General features: G+C 26.2%; 1 long non-coding RNA gene across 1 annotated transcript; it reads right to left on the reverse strand.

Moving 5' to 3' along the window:
• Nucleotides 1-1289: 1289 nt before the first annotated feature.
• On the reverse strand, nucleotides 1290-8716 carry LOC122270199 (uncharacterized). Its single transcript, XR_006225668.2, has 2 exons — nucleotides 4815-8716; nucleotides 1290-3713 (listed from the first exon to the last, which is right to left on the reverse strand). It is a non-coding gene; the product is annotated as an uncharacterized lncRNA (long non-coding RNA).
• Between the last annotated feature and the right edge of the window lie 3289 nt (nucleotides 8717-12005).

Raw genomic sequence — 12005 nt, forward strand, 5'->3', positions numbered from 1 at the left:
TAGTTGCTGCTAAAAGTAACACCTAGAGATTACTAAATTATGTGTATCAATTTTATATTTAAATATGTTTTGAAATTATCTAGTATTGTGCATACTCCATTTTATAAACTAAAACCCCAAAAAATGTGAAATACATCAAATGAAAGTAAAGTTGTAGCTATATAGTTTTTATAATCCTATTTTGACTGTTTTAAATAAGTTAACACCATGTAAAACTTTAGAAATTTCCCAAATACTGTTATGTCTTAACATATTAATATGAGAATTCATCAAAATTAAAAATATTAATTGAATTAACATTTTTCAGAGGTGTAATAATGCCAAAATGGTTCTTGTGCTATTTGAATATTCATTGATGTAATTAATATTGAGTTGATGACACATAGTAAACATGTCTGATTACCGTATATCCAGGTGTATAAATCGACCTGTGGTATGAATTGAACCCCCTGCCCCCATAGTTTTGATTACACATTTGCAAATTTCTGATATGTTAGATGTATAAGTCGACTGCTGAAAAAACCAAATATAAAAATTTCTAAAATTAAAAAAAGTATATAAAAAAATTAAGTCGTTTCAAAATGTTTTCTAGTTGAAAATATATAACATTGGTATTTCTGGATATAATAAATTTGCCCTCAGATAATGATTAATCTTTTAAAAAATGTGGAATTATGGATTCATTAACTGATGATAAAGATTTTTTTGTGCAAAGCTGCAAATAAGGGTGAAGTCGAATCCATTTGAAAATGGGTTAAGCAAGGCAATGCTGCTAACATTATTGAATCTAACACATATTATGTTTTGTAATCTTTCAATTTATAGCTTAATGGTATGTTTTCAATGTGTTAAATTTTTTTTCCTCAATATTCTTGAATAAAATTCTCTAATTTTTTTTCTGAATGCAATTTAAAGTATTGCTTAAAAAAAAACAGTTTTATTTGTAAAGAAAATGTAATGGGAGAAAATATAAAATTGTATATAACATTTTGAAAAGAGTAAATTGATACAGTGTTATTTATATCTATCCAGTGGTTTATAACGCATCAATGTCAGATTTTCATACCTATGTATAAGTCAACCTTAATTTTCAAAAAATTTTATGGGTTTGAAAAATTGACATATACACCAGGATAAACTGTATGTTTTGCCAACAATAATTTTTACGTATTGCAAGAAGTCTGTTTTAATATTTTAAAAAAAGTTAAATTTGTTTGCTTCATCAAACTGCTCATTTAATTTTATTGTACTTAATTAGTGTATGTTACGGAATAAAGTAAAGCCAATACTAATTTTAATTTCCTTTATTATTGCTTTCAATATAGGTTTAAGACTTTCAGGTACATTTGTTAAAAATAATTGCAATAACAGTACAAAAATATGTACCTCAGGCTTTGATTTTTTAGATCCCAACCTAATTGGAAAAATGTCCATTCCTAAAATAAAAAGATTAATAAAATCTGGTACTAAAAGTGATAATTTTTTAGATTAATTTTAATCTTTAAATATTATGTAGTTATCTGAAACTTAACCACTTAATAATTTTCAATCCATAGAAAGGTTTTTTGTAAATATCATATCAAGAAAATGTTACTGATGAGTATAATTGTGATTTCTTAATTAATAGAAATACGAAGTAAAATTTGCCATTGTATGATTTGAGATCTTATGAATATAAATTTATATAAAACAATTTTATAATAATTTTTATCAATAAGTAAAATTTTATATGCTTAAAACACGTTCTTAATTACAAAAATTCTATTCACGCTGTAAAATATTCTTCCTAGACCAGATAAAGGTTTTAAGCACTCTCCTTCATTTTTAAATCAAATAAATACAGTGCACATAGGTGGATATTTTAAAAATTCTAAGCCATAACTTACAAAATAACATGCAATTAGATTTTCTAGTCTTAAAACTTTCTTGTCATCACATATTTGTTTACAAACAACTAAATTACACTGGCACCATTTTTAACCTACAGTACTATTATTTTAGTTAATTTTTTTTAAATGCTTCAAAGGATTATGTTTTTTTAGGAAAAAATCTTATGTAGAAATTTATAAGCTAAAGCTCATTGCTTTAATCCTCTAGCACTTTTTAAAATATATGAGAATGCTCCTTTCTTTATTCATTTATTAAATAATTCAAGGGAAATTTGGTTTACTATTGAAGAACTATTTAGTTTGAAAGACAGTTTATATCTGCATGATCATTTTTATGTGATAACTTTTTTAGTTTTAAATTATTTTTTATACAATATAGAATAATCTTGTTTCATTACTTATAATTAGAACTGATTGGTACTAACTTTGAAGATACTTTATTTAACATTGTTAATAACAAGGATCAGCTGCCAACCTAGAATTCATACACTTTACAAGAGGTTAAAGCGAGTTTTTTAAAAATTTATAATGGCATATAGGCAATTTAATTTTTAAAATTACTAACATGAAAAAAAACCCTATTTACTTTTATGAGACTTGCACAAATTTTTTTCCCTGTATCTTCTTAGTTACCTAAAAAGCAGCTACAAAAACAATTGCTTCAATTAATATATTTTTTTACTGATAAAAAAAAGTTACAGTAAAAAATCAAAAATAATATTGCAGAAGCAAAATTCTTGAGCATCATCACTCTGCCCCCTCTATGCTAATTAAGTACCTAGTTTTTGTCAAGATATAGTATAAATCCACCTGTGTGCATGTATCCTAAGTAAGTTTTATATAATACTGTATACGACTTGAAAACTATAAAAATATGTTAAACATAACTGTCCTCTGAAATTGCACATTACATAAATGCTAAATAAAAACTATTTTGTACTTAAAAACTTCCAACACACCGGGAAGAGAGCTACCAAAATAAATGCAAATGCTTAAGTAATTGCTTTGAACAAAAGACAAAATTTCACTTGCACAAAACAATTTAAACAATCAAATTAATAATATATTGCACTTTGAAAGAACTGTATAATTACAGTAACAACTGCCTTGTACAAAAATGACTCAATATTATAAACATTATATCTTGACATTAATTACAATGCCCTTTTTCATACATCACCTTATGAATATAAGTTACATTTATGTGTATGTATTCACACATATATATATATATATTTATGTATATATAGTTTATACAGATTAAACATGGATCAAAATAACAAATTGAATAGGTAAAGCTAATAAATAAAGACATAAATGTAAACTTAAGTTTTCTTAATGCAAATCTTTGGCACCATCTAAATAAGGAAAAAATAAATACTGGTTACTCAAAATTATTTTTCAAGTACTTGGGTTAAAAATATGCTGCATAGCAAAACATAAAAATCTCTTAACAGTTAATAATAACTTTATACAAAGTTCTAATAGAATAAATACTATATACAAAAGCACCTTCTTGTGCGGGGTCAGATGGAATTGAGTGTGCTATTTCAGAGTGTAGAAACTCTTCTTTTTTTTCAACACTGAACTAAAATGAGCTGAGTTAAATGCAATAAAATGTGTCTAGATTCTCGAACTAAAATTACTGACATGAATACTTGAGGACTCTTTGGCATCATGCTTTAATAAAACAACTTTTCAATAAATGACTAGATATAACTGAAATGATGTAGCTGTAAATATCTTGAAAAGAAGTAGTATTTAAGAAGGCTGTTCATACTTGGCAACTAAGGCTTCTAGAAGTTTGAGCTTTGACTTAATGTTCTAAAAAAAAGAAAAAACAGTGAGTGATAAAAAACGCTTTCCACTATTACATACAATAATAGCGTTATTGAGTCCTGATGTATAATTTTTATGTCACATGAACACAAATCAATAGTGGCTTTTAAATTGCGTAATTATGAATCGTGACGTCTGATGTGAAATCATAAAAATATGAATCGTAATGTGGGATTTTTAAAATGCATTAATATGAATTATGTGTTACTTTAAAATAGCATGAACACACTAAATGATATTTGTCTATGAAATGCAGTTGATGTGGGGACTCTGAAATTGCTTGTTGATATTAAATTGAGCTGTGTAATTCATAAACCAGGCAAATCTGAATAAAAAACATGTCAAATAATTAGCCGATACCACATGAATATTGGGATGGTGATTTGTAAATCTTTTTAATGCAAATTGTGATGACTAAGTTCGTAAACGGCGTTAATATGAATTGTAGTGTGAGATTCGTAATTAAAAGAGTGTGAAAACGAACAAAATTTTGCCCACTAGTGATAAAAATTACACATTGAAAGTAAAACAGAAACGTTAAAAAATAAATAACTTCAATTATAAGAAAGTTCTTTAGAAATGGAATTTTAAGAAAGTCTTATTTTTAAAGTTTCATATTCTTAGGAACTATTTGACAAATTTCACTCAAACGTTATATTTTACTGTGTTGAAATGCATTCATAAAATTTTCAACTATGATTAAATAAAATAATAAATATTTTTTAATAGTTATTTTTTGCATGGAATGATCTTAAAAACTAATTTTATAATCGTGTGCAAAATTTTTCAATTTGCTGAAAACGTTCTCTATTGGAAATTTTTTTTACTTCATGCATGTTATTACTTACTTAAAATTTAAATAATTCAATCTATTACATAATTTGAAAACAATAATTTTGACTTATTTATATTGGTTTAACTTGTCAATTGATGCAGGATTTGTGACAAGAATACATAAAACAATATCCTGATTTTTTTAGAAGTAGTTAGTTTAAGTAGTCTTGAAGTTTCAGAAATAAATATAACTCATTTTAAATATATATTCAAACACTTCAAAAAACAAAACAGAATTCAAAAAATATTTACTTTATATTCTGTGTAGCTGGTTTCCATAACAAATTTATCTTCACGTTGAGCTTTTCTACAAAAAAAATATGAAATTAAAATATTTTTTAAAAAAAATAAGCTATATAAAATTTATTATTATTACAATAAAATCAGTTCTATAAAAAGAAATCATGTATAGATAAATACAAATTATGCTGTTTATTGAGTTTCTAATAAGAATGTTTTGAAATTTTTATCATTATACAACTTATTTTTATAATTGCAATACAATTTTGTTTTCGTTGGGTAATATTTATGTGATCCTATTAACATAAAATGAAAAAGTTAGAACATGTAATTAATGTATTGAAATAAATATTAATTTAACAGACTAGAATTTGTTGGATATTTTTCCAGGTTTATATTATGATAAAATAAATGCTGTTTACTCATAAATAAATGTTTTAGATTTAAAGGGATGACTTATTCTAAAAAAAAACATCAAATTTTATTTAGGTGGTTAAATGCTAATTTATTCAGTAAGTATCGAACAAAATTGCAAAAATTTGTTATTATTTCAAAAAGGAATTAGAAAAAAACCTAATTTAAACAACAAAATGAACTTTCAATTTAATATTTTTTAAATTATTACACTGGAAATTAGATAATATTCGATCCATAATTACTATTACTTACAATGAGTTGGTTTAAAGATTTGTTCAGTTTGGTTTAATATCATTCGATATTTTGACCTGATTTTGTATTTTTTAAAATTATGTCAAATATATTTATTTTTTGTATAGTAACCATGTAGAACATGCATGATAAAAAAATTTCTTTTCATTGAAAAAGTTTAGACATATTTTAGAATATGATGTATCAAACTTAATAATATTATAATTCATTTAAGCTAATTAGTTAAACTCTGCCATAGTAATTAACTTAACAGGTAGTTTTAACAAAAGTGAACAATTCAGTTCAAAACAAAAATTATTTCTTACACCAACTGACATTAAATTGTTAGTAATTTTATTTTAAAAAAACTTAGTATTAGGAGAAGAAATTTCCCAGAAAGAATTAGGTATATCAAAAAGATAAGTCAAATTAAAATTTGGCTTCATGCAAGATACAACGATACAAACAAAACACAACTATCTGAACTAGTTAAATTTTACACATTTTCAACAGAATGTTGATTTTATTTTTGTCAGTGTTCTAAAAATACATATTAAGGGTGGCGATTACAAAACAAAGTAGACACAACAGGAATTCCAATTTAATATATTAGTGAGCAGTGGCGTGCCAACTTTTTTTTGACTGGGGGGGCGAGCCAATGCAAAGTCATAAGCTTTGCTTGATTTAATATTTTAAAGTTAGTTGTATTATTTTAATATTGTAATTTGTCTAATTGTAATTATCTAAACTATTTCCGTTGTTTATGACGATGATGATTTAACTATTACATCCACACCAATTAAGTTAACAAAAAATGATTTATCAATCCGAAACTAATTAAAAAGAAAAAAAGTGTATTAAAATGTAAAAAATTTAATTAATGAATTTTGTAATTTTACTCCTTTAAACTTGTTAATGCTAAGCAATACATTTTGTCGATACATTTTAATCATAATGACATAGAATGGTTTTTCACTCCTCAGAAACATATTGAATTAAAAATAACTTGTTATTTAAATTTTGATTCTAGCATAGATTTGAATTTAATCATGAATATGAATTTTCAGTTTACAAAAAAATGGAAAATTAACTTTATCATAATTTTAATGATCACAACTATCTGAACTAGTTAAATTTTACACATTTTCAACAGATTGTTGATTTTATTTTTGTCAGGGTTCTAAAAATGCATATTAAGGGTGGCGATTACAAAACAAAGTAGACACAACAGGAATTCCAATTTAATATATTAGTGTAGTGAGGATAAAAATCAAGCAAATTGCAAAACTACGAACATTAAAACCTGTTTGATTCTAAAGGAAACAAACAGGATCTTCAAGTTTAAGTAGGCAATCGAAGTATTTTGATGTTTTTTATTCCAACTTCTCCCCATTAGTAATTCAATATATTCAGATAGCATTTGAGTGTTTTCCTTGCTTAGGTGTTAAAGTTCCTAACATTTAATGCATACTTGTTTAACTTCGTTTTTTTTAAAAAGAATTCTAAGAATCACTAATTCACTAAAGCATTCTGCCCTCTTCTTGTCTCTCCATCTTATATGATTCACTTAGCAAATCCAACTCACTTTGCTTGCTACCAAGTTAGGCCTGTCTGAAATTTATCAAAGTATTTGGCAACATAAATAATTGCAGAAACTACATTAGAAAATAAATATTTTAAAGATGACTTCAGAGCATTTAATATTAATTTAAAAACTGAAAATTGAGATTCAGGCTTTAATGAGTTAGGCTTCTCAAACATTTTAAATTAGTTAACAATTTTTGAAATGAATGTTAGAAACACATCATTAAACAACATATAACATAGTGGAATATTTTCATGCTGATGCAATAAGTGTTGACAATAATATTGTTGGCAATTAGTATTGATAAGTATATTATTGACATCAATATGGTATTATTTTAATTGAAATTAACTAAAAAAATGAGAATACATATACGTATAAATAATGAATGACAATACGTATGTTATATAAAAAAGCATAAACCACTATTTTTCAACTTTTCTTGTGTGTTTACTCAGTTTTTTGTTCTTGTCGCAGAATGCTATTTTCAATCTCTTGTTAACTCTGGAACTGTTAATGCAAGGATTCTGAAATTCAGACTACGAGGTGCAATTTTTTCGCCAGTCAGAAAAATAGTTTAAAGTTTAATTATACCAGGAGAAATGTTTGAAAAAAGATTTTTTCAAATTAGTTTAACATTAGCCATTGTTTTAAATAAAATTGAAAATGATTCCGCTAAAGTTTTTATAGTACGTTCATTATTTTTCTGAAAATATCAGTCATCAATGGGAAGGAATGTGGATCAGTGCTACGTCACCAAATTAGCATTTCTAAAAACCACTGTATCTGAAACCTCATATTTATAATTGTACTTTTAAAACGTGTTTCTGGTGAAAAAATGAGAGATCATTTTTATCAAAAACTTAATGAATCCTAAGATGAAAAAGTATAAAATAAGTAATTAAAAAATTTTAAACAACCTTTTTATGGATCTGCACAAAAAAGTAATAAATAAATAGTGCGAGGAACTTGTAAAAATCTAGTTTATATAGTCTCGGCTAATTTTCCAGGCATTATGTTCATTCTATGTAACAATTTTATTTATGTAAAGTTTTATGTAAAGAAAGCAAATAAAAAGTTAGTGGTTTTCAAATAACAACAATAAATCAAAATAAACCTTTCTCTAAAAATTTTATAAGTAATTCTTGCAACAAATTTAAGATAAACTTTAGATATAATGAACATAGTACCTGGAAAATTAGCAAGAGACTATATAAACTCGATTTTTATAAGTTACACACAATTTTTAAATCATTTTATTTCAAAACTGGCAGTAAATATGTTCTGATGTTTTTCTTCAGAATTTATTTATTTTTTTATTTATTTTTTAAGAAAAAAAATGGAAATTATGTTTATAACTAAAATTCTGTGTTTTAGAAACCACATCAACTTACAGTTATGGTAATTTGAATGAATCATAAAGGCACAAAATTACTTTTCACTTCTTTCCAGTAGTTCTATTTGCCTTATCAAATAATTTAAACAAAATATGTCATGGATATTCACAAACTTTTGATTCATAAACTTATCATTTTTCTATCAATTTATTTTAACAACAGAATGTCTACCATTAAAACAGACTATCTACTTAACAAAAACTTGTTAGTGTTAGCTACATTATCGAACTTTTCAGGACAAGTATAATATAACTCAGTTCAATATAACTAAGACTTCTATAACTGGGTAANCGGCTTTGGAAAATGAGTTATGAACTTTGTGAAGGGAACATGTCCCAAAATCGACAAGTTCTGGTGAATTTTCCAGGGCCAGTCTCTCGTTTAATTTTTTAGCAACTGATTTATTTACATTTGGTCCATCCATACTAAGCATTAAAAGTTTACTTAGCGGCAATTTATGATTATTTAAAGTCTCTACTAAACTACAACCGATTTTATTGGCATCTGCATGCCCCAAAAAGACTGAATTTAGATAAGAGCTAACAACTTTATCGCACTCTTCGCTCCAAAATCTGATATATATGTCGAGTTGCTTCTTAATTTGGCTTGCTGTGGTTTCGTCGAAAGCCAAAGTAAACAAACTAGGAGACTTTTTCAACTGGATGATTACTACATTTTGAAAGTATGGCCCAAGGCCATGAGACAATATGTAGGAAACTTTCCGGTCACTAAACTGCATTTGATTAATGATAGAGTTACTTTCAAACATAGCCTGAAATAACGGCACAATATCCTGACTTGAAGCAAATGAATAATTGGACACTGCGATTTTCATTGCCCACAAAGCTTCAGCCTTTGCAACTTTTTTGTTTTGGCTCAACTGCATCATCACAACTTATGAATTGGTTCCAGTTGTGGTACTAGAGCTATCTTTTTCTCCAAACAACTTCCTCTGCCCTTTTGCTTCTTTGGCGGCCACCTGATGTTTTTTCCCATTAGAATGTTGCAGTAGATGGGAAATTCCACTATTCGAAAATTGAACACAACTGTTACAGAGACTACAGTATGCAGTATCCCCATCTTTACCTTCTTGACACCAATTACTTAATAAATCCCCATTTTTGTCGAGAACTTCAAGCTATGAGAGCTGAAATTTAGTTTTTCCAGCAGGCATTTTTCTGAAAGAGAAGTGCAGAAAATTATTGCCTATTCAAACATATTAAAAAGTTTTAAAAAGCAAAATCTATTTAAACTGATTTCTATATAAAAAGGAAATTTCTTTACTAACTTAAGGGGTGACTTATTATAAACCAGTTATAATAACCTTAGGAAATATAATGAAATTTATTTTTTAAAGCCATCTGCACAAGTTTTTTAAACTTACATACCATATTTTTTTAGAAATAAAACTACTTGCATTTCAAATCAATATTTTAAAACAAACTATAGCATTCGACAGATTTGGAAAATTTAGTAGGAATAAGGAAAAAAAAGTTAATGAAAATTTATTTATACCCATTTTAATTCTAAGTTTAATAAATTTTCAAGAGTAAGCTTCAAATTTTCTTTTAACCCAGAAACATTTAACAGAACAAAGGATTGCTTAAAATTATTAAGAATGAAATGCAGTAGAGAAGCAATTATCCGGTATGTTCGGGACTATTGCTATCCCAGATGGTTGAATTTCCTGGTTTTCTGAATCTGCTAAAAAGCAATATATATTGATGTTTCATCGAACCCAAATTACAATGAAAAATAAAGAAAGAAAGTTCTCTCTAATTAAAAAAATCGGAAGAAAACATTTAAATTAATAAAAACATTTACAAATTAAGATAAGAAAAAGAATTAATAATAAAAAATTTCACATATTTATTATTAAAAAAAAAAAAAAAAAAACTAAATCGTATTTAATCAACTGCGAAAGTTTTTAAAAAGAAAAGAAAAAGCAAACTCAAAATGCAATATGTTAAGATTTTCTATTAAAAAATTAAACACAAATAAAGCTGAATAAATAGAAAGAAAAGTATAAATTATGAAGGTAAAACTGCAAAATTAAGAAAAGAAAAAATAAGCTTCAAATTTTTCTTTTAACTCAGAAAAACTCAACAGAACAAAGGGTTGCTTAAAATTATTAAGAATGAAATACAGTAGAGAACCCGGCATGTTCGGGACCATCGCTATCCCAGATGTCTGAATTTGCCTGTTTTCGGGATATGCTAAAAAACATTATAGATCGATGTTTCAACGAATCCAAATTACAATGAAAAATAAATAAGGAAAGTTCTCCTTAGTTAAACGAATCGGAAGAAAACAACATTTAAATCAATAAAAACATTTACAAATTAAGATAAGAAAAAAAATAAAAAATTTCACACATTTATTTAAAAAAAAAAAAAAAGACTAAATCGCATTTAAAAATAAAAGAAAATAGAAAAGAATCGTATCAACTGCGAGAGTTTTTAAAAAAAAAAGAAAATAGATAAATTATGATAATAAAACTGCCAAATTAAGAAAATAAAAAACTTATGTTCACTAATATACATGTACAATACCCCTCCTCCTCGTAAATCAGAGAGAAAACGAAATCAGAAAGCTGCTCCTTTATGTTTGATTGACTGCAGCTTATCAGAAAAACACCGTTTCTTTCCACCCCTGAAGAACTTCAAGGCTACAGAAGAAATATATTGAAGTTTTCTCTTTCAACAAACAGGAGGAACCCCCCTCCCACACACACAAGTTTTTATTTCACTGAACTTCNGCTTTTCTTTCACTGAACTCCAAAAATCAGAATTTCCGCACATCGATATAATTCAAAACGGCGGGAAAATTAAGCAAAATTTATCTCGATGTTCTAGATACCGAATAAGTGGTTCTGTACTGTACTTGTATAAGCATATCAGATATTTTTAAGCCAGATACCCTATTTTTTTAAAATTATGTTAAACAATATTTTTAAGAAGAAAAATTATCTACATTACAGAACAGAATTTTTAATGCAAGCTTCAGTTTCACATTTATTTTAAATAGAAAAAAAAAAAAGATTTATGAAAATGAAATAATATTAATTTTCAAATTTATTTATTTTCACCTATGTAGGCTGCAAATTGCTTAATTTTCACTCCCAAACATTTTATTGCACCTGTGTAGACTTTAAAATTAGACAACAGAATAACTATCATAAATGCTTTAAAATGAATTGCATTTTTTTTTTTTACCTGTTTGGATATTAATCAAGTAATTGAATTTTTAAATTGCATAAAAATGAATAGCTATTTGCAGACCGAATTATATATAATACGAGTATAGCTCGCAAATTATTTCGCAAATCATGATTTGTAAGTAAGTTACCTACATAGGAATCGCGATTCATAGTCCAAAATCATTAAGTGTGACATTCGTAAATCATGTTCTTGAAAACCAAATCTCTTAAATGCTAACGATTTCGGATTCGTAATTCATGTAATGATTGTTCGTCGCGTGATATGTTTCGAAATTAAACTCGAGAAAGTGAAAAAAATCACTTAATTACATTAAAATAATAAAAAAAAACTTTTAAAAGAAGAAAAGAATAAT

Source organism: Parasteatoda tepidariorum, chromosome 1 (assembly GCF_043381705.1).
Source record: "Parasteatoda tepidariorum isolate YZ-2023 chromosome 1, CAS_Ptep_4.0, whole genome shotgun sequence".
NCBI lineage: Eukaryota > Metazoa > Arthropoda > Arachnida > Araneae > Theridiidae > Parasteatoda > Parasteatoda tepidariorum.